Genomic DNA, 13604 nt, shown 5'->3' on the forward strand with positions numbered 1-13604 from the left:
GAAGGATCTGAAATACCATCCTGACTTGTTTCACATGAGACTCCCAATCATCTAAAAAAATCAAAATATCATCCAAATATACAATCATGAATTTATCAAGATAATTCCGAAATATATCATGCATGAAGGACTGAAACACAGATGGAGCATTAGAGAGTCCGAATGGCATCACAAGGTATTCAAAATGGCCTTCGGGCGTATTAAACGCAGTTTTCCATTCGTCACCCTGCTTAATACGAACAAGATTATATGCCCCTCGAAGGTCAATCTTAGTAAACCAACTAGCCCCCTTAATCCTAGCAAACAGATCAGAAAGCAAAGGCAAAGGGTATTGGAATTTGACCGTGATCTTATTCAAGAGGCGATAATCAATACAGGGTCTTAAGGAGCCATCTTTTTTTGCAACAAAGAAAAAACCTGCTCCCAATGGTGAAGAAGATGGCCTAATATGCCCCTTCTCCAAGGATTCCTTAACATAGCTCGCCATGGCGGTATGTTATGGCACAGACAGGTTGAAAAGTCGGCCCTTAGGGAACTTACAGCCTGGAATCAAGTCAATAGCACAATCACAGTCCCTATGCGGTGGAAGGGAACTGGACTTGGGCTCATCGAATACATCCTGGAAATCTGACAAAAACTCAGGAATTTCAGAAGAGGGGGAGGAGGCAATTGACATCAAAGGAACGTCACCATGAACCCCCTGACAACCCCAACTAGTCACAGACATAGATTTCCAATCTAATACCGGATTATGCACCTGTAACCATGGGAAACCCAGCACAATAGCATCATGCAAATTATGCAACACCAGAAAACGACAATCTTCCTGATGGGCTGGCGACATGCACATGGTCAGCTGTGTCCAAAACTGAGGTTTATTTTTAGCCAACGGTGTAGCATCAATGCCCCTCAAAGGAATAGGACTCTGCAAAGGCTGCAAGGGGAAACCACAACGTCTGGCAAATTCTAAGTCCATTAAGTTTAGAGCGGCGCCTGAATCCACAAATGCCATGACAGAAAATGATGATAATGAGCAGATCAGGGTCACAGATAACAGAAATTTAGGTTGCACAGTACTGATAGTAACAGAACTAGCGATTCTCTTGGTACACTTAGGGCAATCAGAAATAACATGAGCAGAATCGCCGCAGTAAAAACACAACCTATTCTGACGTCTAAATCCTTGTCGTTCAGCTCTAGACACAATCCTATCACACTGCATAGGCTCAGGTCTCCGCTCGGAAGACAATGCCATAGTGTGCACAACTCTGCGCTCGCGCAAGCGCCGATCAATCTGAATGGCCAGAGACATAGAATCACTCAGACCAGCAGGCGTGGGGAACCCCACCATAACATCTTTAACGTATTCAGAAAGACCCTTTCTGAAGATTGCCGCCAGGGCATCCTCATTCCATTTAGTCAGTACAGACCATTTTCTAAACTTCTGGCAATATGATTCTGCCGCTTCTTGACCCTGAGACAGGGCCAACAAGGTCTTCTCAGCATGATCCACTGAATTAGGTTCGTCATACAATAACCCAAGCGCCTGAAAAAAGGTGTCTACATTAAGCAACGCCGGATTCCCAGGTTCCAGGGCAAATGCCCAATCCTGGGGGTCACCACGCAGCAGAGATATAACAATTTTAACCTGCTGGATGGGATCACCAGAGGAACGGGGTTTCAGAGCAAAAAACAGTTTACAGTTATTTTTAAAGCTCAGAAATTTGGACCTATCCCCAAAAAACAAATCAGGAGTTGGAATTCTGGGCTCTAAAACCGGAGTCTGAACGATATAATCGGAAATACCCTGTACTCTAGCAGCAAGTTGATCCACACGAGAAGCCAATCCCTGAACATCCATACCAGCGCCGAACTCCTGAGCCACCCAGAGGTAAAGAGGGAAGAAAAAAAAACACAACAGACTACAGACTTCCCTTCTTCTGAGATGCGGTTAACTCATTGTTGGCCAGTTGTACTGTTATGATCTGGTGGCCTAAGAGCAGCATGAGACGTACTCTGGAGAAGGTGGTACCTGTACTGACCGCAGACCCTGATCTTAACACCGCAACTAGAAGAAGCCGTGGAATGTACCTAGCGCTCCCTGGACATCTCGACACAGTCGGAGGACTAATTACCCCTAGAGATAGAAAAGGGAAAACTATCTTGCCTCAGAGAAAATTCCCAAAGGATAGGCAGCCCCCCACAAATATTGACTGTGAGAGGAGAGGGAAAAAACATACACAGACTGAAATCAGAATTTAGCAAAGGAGGCCACTTCTAGCTAAATAGAAAGGATAGGACAGAGTACTATGCGGTCAGTATTAAAACACTAGAAAATATCCACCACAGAAAATACAAAAACTCCACAGCTAACTAAAGATATGGAGGGTATATCTGCATCTCCAGAGATACCAGCTTGGCTAAAAAAATCCTTATACAGACCAAGCTGGAACAGACAAAAACATGAAAAAGAACTGAACAATAAGGCCCACAGCATGTGGACAGCAAGAAATCAAGGCCAGAACTTATCTTTGTTGAAAAGAACTGCAAAGCAGGAGAGACCAGGCAGAGATGTGAATCCTCCAGGAACAATGGACAACTGGCACTGGCTAAAGGGTGAAGCAAGACTAAATAGCCCAGTCAGATTTGCAGAAAGTGAACACACCTGATAAATGCTGCGATTCAGAGACAGCAGCGCTACCACTTACAACCACCGGAGGGAGCCCAAGAGCAGAATTCACAACAGCAGACAGATGCAATCTGTAGTGTCTGAAGAAGGTAGATGGAGAAGACCAAGTGGTTGCCTTACAGATCTGGTGGATGGAAGCGTCTGCTCTCTCCACCCAAGATGCTGCCATGGCTCTCGTGGAATGGGCCTTCAGACCTTCTGGAACATCCCTGCCTGCACTACTATACGCTAGCTTAATGGCCTCTCTCACCCATCTAGCTATTGTATAGTCTGCTTAGAGACTCTAAGACCCTTTCTTGACCCCTGAAACGAGACAAACAAGGCCCCTTGCTTTCTCCAGGGTTCTGTTACCTCTAGGTATCATAGGAGACACCTTTTAACATTCATCTCCTTTTGGTTACTAGGGTTAGGACAAAAGGATGGTAGGATTATTTCCTGAGCCCTATGGAATTTTGACACCACCTTGGGGAGATAAGCTGGGTCTAATCTCAATACAATTCTGTCGTGCATGACCTGAGTGTAAAGGTACCGTCACACTCAGTGACGCTGTAGCGATATAGACAACGAGCCGATCGCTGCAGCGTCGCTGTTTAGGTCGCTGGGGAGCTGTTACACAGACAGCTCTCTTCAGCGACCAACGATCAGGGGAACGACTTCGGCATCGTTGAATCTGTCTTCCCCTGCAGCACCTGGGTAACCAGGGTAAACATCGGGTTACTAAGCGCAGGGCTGCGCTTAGTAACCCGATATTTACCCTGGTTACCATTGTAAAAGTAAAAAAAAAACACTACATACTCACGTTCTGATGTCTGTCACGTCCCCCGCCGGCGGCTTCCCTGCACTGAATGTGTCAGCGCCGGCCGGCCGTAAAGCAGAGCACAGCGGTTATGTCACCGCTGTGCTCTGCTTTACGGCCGGCCGGCGCTGACACATGCAGTGCAGGGAGGCCGCCGGCGGGGGACGTGACAGACATCAGAAGGTGAGTATGTAGTGTTTTTTTTTTACTTTTACAATGGTAACCAGGGTAAATATCGGGTTACTAAGCGCAGCCCTGCGCTTAGTAACCCGATATTTACCCTGGTTACAAGTGAACACATCGCTGGATCGGTGTCACACACACCGATCCAGCGATGACAGCGGGTGATCTAGCGACGAAATAAAGTTCTGGACTTCTAGCTCCGACCAGCGATATCACAGCGGGATCCAGATCGCTGCTGCGTGTCAAACACAACGATATCGCTATCCAGGACGCTGCAACGTCACGGATCGTTGTCGTTCTCGCTGCAAAGTCACTTAGTGTGAAGGTACCTTAAGGAGGGTCTGTTGATAATTCTTGTAAGTCACCTACTGTACGGGCTGAAGTGCCACCATCAAGGCTGTTTTTAATGTAATTATGCTTTCTGATACCGTGCTCAATGGTTCAAAAGGACTCTGTGTTAAGGCTGATAATACTAGATTTAGATCCCAAGGAGGAGGTAAAGGAGAAGGGATAGAGTTTGCTCTAATACAAGCCCTGATTAATCTCGCTACCCACCTGTTATTTGCCAGGTCATAATTAAACAATGCCGCCAACGCTGAAACCTGCACCTTGAGGGTACTGACTGCTAGCCCCAACTCTAAACCCTTCTGCAGGAATTCTAGTATGGCCACTGTTGGGATTTCCCCTTCCGGTACTGGCCCTGAGACAGGCAAAAATGTATTCCATATCCTCCCATAAATTCTGGTGGTTATTGCCTTCCTGCTACTAAGCAGTGTAGACACTAACCCTGCTGAAATGCCCTTCCACTCTAGCAGCAACCTCTCAAATTCCAGGCTGTTAAATGCAGCCCGGACTGCTGAGGATGATGGAAGGGTCCCTGGGTCAGAAGGTCCTGGTCCTCTCGGAGTACCCATGGATCTGACACGGACATTGTCCTTAGCCAGTAGAACCATGGCCTCTTTCACCAAAACGGGCTATCAAGATTACTCTGGCTTTGTCTTCCCTGATCTTCCTCAAGACTGCTGGTATGAGGCATATTGGAGGGAAGGCGTACAGGAGTCCTGATGTCCACTGTATTCTGAAGGCATCTACTGTCATCGGCCTGTCTGCTGGACTTAGAGAGCAAAATTCCTGAACCTTTCTGTTCACTCTTGAAGCAAAGAGATCTAACCTGGGCCGACCCCACATATCTACAATCTGATTGAAAATTGACTTCTTTAGGGACCATTCTCCCTGCCTCAATTGATTGCGGCTTAGAAAGTCTGCCTTCAGGTTGTCTATTCCTCGGATATGCAGGGCCGATAATGAGAGGAAATGATGTTCTGCCAGACATAGAATCCTTTCTGTTATCTGCATCAGTGCTCGAGAACGGGTAACCCCTTGGTGATTTATGTAGGCTACTGCCGACTGGTTGTCTGATAGGACTCTTACATGCTGTTCCTGTAGATGTGGCAACAACCCGTTTAGTGCTCTCTCAACCGCCAGCAGTTCCCATTCATTTGATGACAGGTCCCTTTCCTCTTGGGACCATGGATTCTGAAGCCACAGAGTGTCTAGGTGGGCTCCCCACCCCCAAGGACTGGCGTCTGTTGTGACTATCCTGGAAGCTCCACATACCCAGGGCACTCCTCTTGGGGCTAATTCGATATGCAACCACCAACTGAGTGACCGGATTACTGAGTCTGGGAGGGTAAGCTTTTGGTCTAATTGACCCTGTAGTACTAGATTGTTCTACTAAAAATACCGCTGCTGCTTTGAAGGCAGGCATCGCCTCCAAGATGTTTTCTCTGGGGTCTCTGGAGCACCCCACTAGGACCTTAGGGTATTCGGTACCGGGTACGGTCATCATTAAAGGGGTGATCACGGTGGCAGTGACCCGATCTGTGGCCCTGGGCATCCAAATTAAAGGAAAGGTGGAGGCCCTGTACACGTCCATTAGGCATTCTGATGGCATTAGGGCGGCCTCTTTCTTCCTCTCTAATAGCAGTATGGATGCGTCATTGAAGGAGTTCCTTATCGTGGCTCTTGACTTTTGTTTGAAACACAACTTTTTCGTTTTCAAGGGCACCCCCTACCTACAGCTCCAGGGAATTGCCATGGGAGCGGCGTTTGTGCCTTCCTATGCAAACCTTTTCCTGGGGCTGTGGGAATGGGAGTGCTTTATGACCAATCCTGTCAAGCATGCCGAGAAGGTACTAATTTGGACCAGGTACATCGATGACGTGCTGGTACTGTGGCAGGGATCTGAATGCCAATTAAAAGAGTTTATCACTGAGCTCAATGAGAATGAATATAACATATGGCTTAATAGTCAACAGAGCCAAACTTCCATTGAGTTCCTGGATAGCTTACTCTACAAGGATAATGGGAATACTTTACAAACATGTATACACAGAAAGGTCACGGCAGTCAACTCATTATTGCATGCATCCTTGGCACATCCCAATCATCTAAAAGAAAATATCCCTATGGGACAATTCTTACGTTTGAGACGTAATTGCTCTGATGACAACTCTTTCTTTCTGCAGTCACGTGATTTATCTAGAAGATTTATGGACAGAGGGTATGGCAGAAGTTCAATTAGAAAAGGCCTTAGAAGAGCTATGAATACAAAAAGAAGAGATCTACTTCAACCTCGTGCAAAAAAGTTAAGAAAGAACAGGTCAGATTTATCTCCCAATTTAATGCACATCATCTAAATATGAAACATGCTCTCTCCAAATTTTGGCCTCTTCTAACATCTGATGATGTATTACAGTCGCATATCTCTGGTCAACCTTCCGTGACTTTCAGGAGGGCAAAAAACCTAAGAGATCATTTGGTCAAGAGTAATTATAAGGGACCAAAACCCCAAGAGATGTTTAATTCTGGAGGGCCAAGAGTGGGATTTTTTCCATGTGGATCATGTATTGCCTGTCCAAACATGAGAAGGGACACTAAGTTTTTTTCAAGTGATGGAATAAAAAAGTTTAAAATCCTGAGACATATAACCTGCAATACGGAGGGGGTTATTTATTATGCAACATGCCCCTGCAATTTAATCTATATAGGGTTGACAACGAGAAAACTACGTATCCGCATACGAGAACATGTCCTGGATATTATTAATGCCGAAAAAGCCACTGACCTGACTTCACTGAAGCCAAACTCAATGCACTTCAAAACCACACATAAGAGCAATTAAGATTGGTATTGATTGTATCATAATGAATAACCGAGGAGGTGATGTGAAAAGGATGCTATCTCAATTGGAAACAAAATGGATCTGGAGGTTACAGACTGTTCGCCCAAAATGCTTTAACGAAATCCTGAGCTATGCTTCCTTATTATAATTTGGATTTTGTAATGTTTTACTTGTTTTTTTATTTTTTATTTTTTTAGTATGGGTTTGACCCTCGAAGGATCCCCAAAGACTCTTCTCTGCTCCTGTGAAAGATGCTGAAGATCGAACTGAAACACCTTTGTAATATTTCTTCTTTCATTATGAGTACTGAAAACGCCCCACTGAAGACCCTTCACTATGGACATTGGGTTTCCCGTTATCAGGAATTAATTATATTTCATTATATGACTCTTTGTACCTTTATGGATATTGTTCTACATTTTATCATTTTATGACTTTAGGTCCAATGTGTACATTTCATAACCGGGCCATTTGATGATGCAATTATGTACATCAACTGGTGTTGTTATTGTTGTTATTATATATATATATATCTTTTCCCCAGTTGTTGAGTTGTGAATTCATGGTAGGTATCTTCTTTTCTCTCTTTTTCACTTTGACACGGTGGTTCCTGTATCACATTTAATTGTCCCTATGGGACTCTCATGGGATTTTTCACTTTATTCTCAGTGGTGTATTATTCACATACATCATGATTTTTGTGATTATATATAGCTGTTCACATTTTTATTTTTTTTGTTCACCTGTGCACTTTTGGTGCCTTATGTTAATTATATATATCCTCATTTGGTTATATATCAATCACATACCCTCACGTTTCACGTCTTCATACTCTCACATAAGTTGAGTTCTATTTTGGCACTACATTTTTTTTTTCCATGTGGGCCCCCGCATGTATTCTTTTATATACACATATATATATTTTTCTTTTTCAATTGCCCTGACTATTCCATCCTGTGGACGTGTTCTTATGATCTGACAGTGTGCTGTGATCTTCAAGTTACCATATTTTTCGGCGTATAAGACGACTTTTTAACCCCTAAAAATTGTCCCAAAAGTCGGGGGTCGTCTTATACGCCGGGTACGGGTGCACAGAGCGATCCTGGATGATCCATATTCATGTAAAAAATAAAGAATAAAAATAAAAAATATGGATATACTCACCCCTCCGACGGACCCTGGACCTCAGCGGTGCAAGCGTCTGCCTCTGTTCCTAAGAATGCAGTGAGTGAAGGACCTTCGATGACGTCGCGGTCACATGAGCGGTCACGTGAGCGGTCGCGTGACTGCGAAGTCATCGCAGGTCCTTCACTCACTGCATCCTTAGGAACGGAGGCAGACGCTTGCACCGCTGAGGTCCAGGGTCCGTCGGAGGGGTGAGTATATCCATATATTCTTTTTTTTTATTCTTTTTTTTTTTACATGAATATGGATCCCAGGGCCTGAAGAAGAGTCTCCTCTCCTCCAGACCCTGGGAACCACACGCCGTATAAGATGACTGGGCGTATAAGATGACCCCCGTCTTATACGGCGGGTATATCCCAAATTCCATATTTTATATGGAAAAGTTGGGGGTCGTCTTATACGCCCAGTCGTCTTATACACCAGAAAATACGGTATATGAATTGATTTAATTATTTTTGCACTATGCACTTTATATTTTGCACATAGATTCTAATATTTATGGTATTTATATTTATGACATATCTTATACATACCGTATATATGTAGTGCTTTATTTTTTAGCATAATTTGTTTTTTTGTCCGGCGTTTGCGTTTTTCCATCACTTGCATGGGCTACCTGCATCTCCTATCTTTTAATTGTTTAACAAAAATTATGTTTATCTGAATAAAAATCTTTTTATACTGTAAGTTATTTGAGTCTGAGGACCTTGTTTCTTTTCGTTCTATTGATATTTGTGGTCCTCTCTATTCACATTGGGGCTACCCATTCCTATATATTCTAAAGGCGTCTACTGTCATCGGCCTGAGTGCTGGACTTAGAGAGCAAAATTCCTGAACCTTTCTGTTGGCTCTTGAAGCAAAGAGATCTAACCTGGGCCGACCACACATATCTTCAATCTGATTGAAAATTGACTTCTTTAGGGACCATTCTCCCTGCCTCAATTGATTGCGACTTAGAAAGTGTGCCTTCAGGTTGTCTATTCCTCGGATATGCAGGGCCGATAATGAGAGGAAATGTCGTTCTGCCAGACATAGAATCCTTTCTGTTATCTACATCAGTGCTCGAGAACGGGTACCCCCTTGGTGATTTATGTAGGCTACTGCCGACTGGTTGTCTGATAGGACTCTTACATGCTGTTCCTGTAGATGTGGCAACAACCCGTTTAGTGCTCTCTCGACCACTAGCAGTTCCCATTCGTTTGATGACAGGTCCCTTTCCTCTTGGGACCATGGATTCTGAAGCCACAGAGTATCTAGGTGGGCTCCCCACCCCCAAGGACTGGCATCTGTTGTGACTATCCTGGAAGCCCCACATACCCAGGGTACTCCTCTTGGGGCTAATTCGATATGCAACCACCAACTGAGTGACCGGATTACTGAGTCTGGGAGGGTAAGCTTTTGGTCTAATTGACCCTGTAGTACTAGATTGTTCTGCTAAAAATACCGCTGCTGCTTTGAAGGCAGGCATCGCCTCCAAGATGTTTTCTCTGGGGACTCTGGAGCACACCACTAGGGCCTTAGGGTATTCAGTACTGGGTCCGGTCATCATTAAAGGGGTGGTCACGGTGGCAGTGACCCGCTCTGTGGCCCTGGGCATCCAAATTAAAGGAAAGGTCTTTAAGGGGGTTTTTAGGAATAAGAATGCTCATGACGCCACCTGTGGTATTCGGTCAGGGATGACCGACGCTGCTTAAAGGGGTCCACTGGGGTGATGTTATGGCAGCTGGGATGGTATGGCTTCCCACAGGTGAAGCTGGGTCCCCAGGGCTCACAGTGTAGTAGATAAAGATGGTGTAGTAAGAAACAGGACACAAGGTTGCAGTCTCTTTACCTCTTTACTGGTGTAAGTCAGCCACAGTCCATGGTACCGGATCACAGGTACTGATATGGTCCGGCCAGCTTGGAAGCAACTCAGGAATAGCTCTAGCCAGGTGTGGTTGGAAGCCTTCCCTTCTGCGCTGTGTTGTAGTCCCTTGATGCCTTAGGTTTCACAAAAGGTCCTCACGTTCTCTCTGTCCCCCTTGTTGGTAGGACACTACCTGCATTGCAGGCAGCGTGAGTCTTTTTACAGGTGTCTCTCAGATGACTACGGGCTCTATCTGTTACTGTGCCTTCAGGCGTTATTAGTAGACAGGCGACCTGCAATCTCCAGTCCACCAGTTTCTGCCATGGGGCATGGAGTTACCCCCACAACCTCGGTCTTCTGGCTACCGGAATTCTGCGCTTCAGTGTGGAGGAAGCTCAGTTGCAGCTTCCCTCCAGCTCTTTACTTCTCCTGTGCTTCTCTTCCCCTTTCAGTCTCCTACTGACTGCTCTGTTCTCTCTCCTTCCAGGAGCTGCAGATCCACTCGTCTGCATGGCCCCAGCTATCCTCTCTCTTCTCTCTCCTCTGACAGACTGACCAACTAACTACTCCTCCAGCCAGAATATATAGGGAAGTTTCCCGGAATCCAGATCTCGAGCTCCCCCTTCTGGCCTGGAGTCAGAACAGTGTTGCATGTACTGGTTACCTGTTAAAGAGATCCTTCCTCACTTCCAAGCATGGCATCACCCTCCCCGAGAGGAAGGCAATACCACTGTAACTATCGGTTACCTGGAGTGTTACAACTCCTTGTTATAGCTGATCTTCTAGATTGTCCACCCAAACCTTCAAAGATCTAGTCACACAGGAGGCCGCAATGGCTGGTCTTGATGACCCTACCGAGGAGACTCGCAAGTCGTCTTGAGAAAATTGTCCTTTTTTAATCCAATGGCTCCTTCAAGGATCCTGAATCTTCAAACTGGAGGGAAGACTTCCTAGAGATTTTCGAGATTGCCACTTCAAGTCTCGGTGCCTTATCCCAAGACAAAGACGCTTCTTCATCAAATGGATATTTCTTTTTAAAGAACTGTCTGTGTTCTTTTTCCCGGTTTATCCCATTCTCTTTTAATGAGGCCCTGCAACTGCTCAGTAATGGGGAAGGCTCTACGTTTTTTCCATTGCAAGCTGCCAAACATGAGCTCCTGGGCCGACTTTAGTTTTTTCCTCTACAAGTCCCATAGTAGACCGGACCACTTTTTTTAGTTTGTCCATTGCCTCCACCGGGAACGTAACTTCTTCCCCTGAACTGCTCTCAGAGTATTGTGATTGATCTGAGTCTTCCGGCTCTGAACATGTGGAGTCTTCTTGTGATACCAGAGAGGGACTGGACCTATCTCTTCTCTTACTGACTGTGTCCGTTGTGGCCTGTACCGCCCTAACCGACTTACAGACTTCGGACTGTATCAGAGATTTAAAGCTTTCAGTAAAGGTGGGAGTCTCCTCTGCAATAGTCCTATCAATACAGTCCTGACATAGCTTTTTATTCCAGGGGGCCTCTAACCATTGTCTCCATAGGGGACACTATTTTCAGCTTGGCTTTACTCTTTTTCAGGGACTCCCTATACTCCACCCCACCAATGAATATAAAACACAGGGAGAGGTTAGTAGACAAGAAAGAGAAAGAAAAGACAGACATTAGCATGCTGTATTTTCTCGGAGCTCACTCACCACTTGGACGCTTCAAACAGGTACCGGATCCAGGGTTCGCATAGTCATCTCAATGTCTCCTCCAGAGACTATGGACCTCTCCTTCCTGGAATCCTGGAGATCCACCCGCGTGCTGCCTAAGCAGCCCCCACTGCTGCTGCAGCGTGGCTGTCTCTTCCTGTGAGTGTGACCAATTTTCTGGCTCCTGCTCCTGGTTAGGCTGCAAGTGCTCAGGCAACAAGGCTTCAATGGTTGCCACCCACTTGCAAGCCTGCTGCCTTTAAATATTCTTAGGCTTCATTAGCTTGAGAAGAGTGCCACCCCTTCCTTTCCACACCTGGGTTAATTCTCTTTTTTTGCTCGTCCTCTAGGGGTATGCACGCATTCTGTCATTTTCCAGCGTCCTAAAGCATGCCCACAGCTCCTGACCCTATGTGCCCCTGGTATTCTACTTCCGGTGTGTGCTGGGGTCACTTCCTGTATACGCTCCCAGCCACTGGGCTGTAACAGCGCGCTGCCTTAACTTCACTTCCTATCTGTGCAGAAGTTAGATCTGGCATCCCTTAACGCCTCCACATGCCATAGCCATGACGCTCCACAGCTGCCCTTTCTCCAGGACAGGAGAACTGTAGGAGGGAGCAGGCCTTACCTGCACTTTCCAGGTACATCAGGGAGGGTACAATGGGATGCTATCCTCCTGCCATTCTGTGGGCTGCAGGGCTACCATCTACATCAGGGAGGGCACAGCGCAGTGTTGCCTCTGAAGTATGTTATCTCACCCGGGAATCATGTGCCTCGCAGGCTGCATGGCCACTGTATTCAACAGGGAGGGCATGGCGAGACGTGGCTTCTGAGGCCTCTGTTTCACCCAGACATCACCTCGCGGCCTGAGTGGCCACCATATTCAACAGGGAGCGCAGGGTAACGCAACCTCCGAGGAATTTATTTCATCCGGGCACCGATTTGCCTCATGGGCTGCATGGCCAATATATCCTCCAATTGTATTTTCTTCTCCCAGGCATCACCTCACAGGTTGTGGCCATGCTTCGCTCAGGCAGGGCGCGGCAAAATGTGGCCTCTGAGGCGCTACCGATACCTGGCAACGGATGCAGCAGCATGTCTGCCCAACACCACCCTTCCCAGGCATCCTCTTCTCTCAAGATTTTCATCTTAAGGATTCCATGTCAAGGACAGGAAACCAACTGATGCAGAGAGAGGAGCTGCCATTTTAGCTTGAAAGTTTCCTGTCCTTAAAGGGAAGATACCCTCTCGTGATGCCGTCACGTGTGATGGAAAAAAGTGGAGTTCTCCAGTTTGCAATTGTTACAGTGATACCAAATTTGTATTTTTTTTAGTTTTTTTTTTTAAGAAAAATTTGTACAATAATCACCATTTTTTCTAGACATGAAAACTTTACATTTGTGCATCAGTGAGGCTGTTTGTAGAGTTGATGCTTTTTTATTGATACCATTTTGGAGATAGGAAGTTTTAGTTTTTGCACTGTTACAGTGACCGAAAAACGGCAATTTTTTTTCAGTATTTAACAATCAAGTTAACTTATTTTATGAGTTAGTTGTAATCTTGCAGTAAACCAAGTTTTTTTTTTTTAGCTATAACCATTTTGTTCAGGAAAAATGAGGTTGATATGAAAATACATTTTTTTCATTTTTAGTTGCTTTGGGGGCTTGTACCGGTGATCGCCTGAGATTGTTTTATCTGGAAATACCACACTATTGCATCATAAAGCAAAAACTGACTTATTCTTTGTCTAATGAGTCAAACCAGCTTCTTCTCAGGAGTGCCAAAATGGCATTTATAGGGGTCTCGGCCAATGTAATCCATTGACTAATCACATCACGGGCACTGGTGATAGGCACAGAACTACTTGATAATTCCCTCCCCACAGCACACTGACACTGTCAGAGAATGAGTGCAGCATTTAAGGCACCAATAGCAATGTGCCAGATAAGGTCTTCGCATCTTGAGAAGTTGGATACCACATAGGCAGAGAAGATTTTAAAAGGTGTCAATGCAAGATTGACTTTGTTCAGATCAAGAT

This window comes from Ranitomeya variabilis, chromosome 4 (genome assembly GCF_051348905.1).
Source record: "Ranitomeya variabilis isolate aRanVar5 chromosome 4, aRanVar5.hap1, whole genome shotgun sequence".
In the NCBI taxonomy this organism is placed as follows: Eukaryota; Metazoa; Chordata; class Amphibia; order Anura; family Dendrobatidae; genus Ranitomeya; species Ranitomeya variabilis.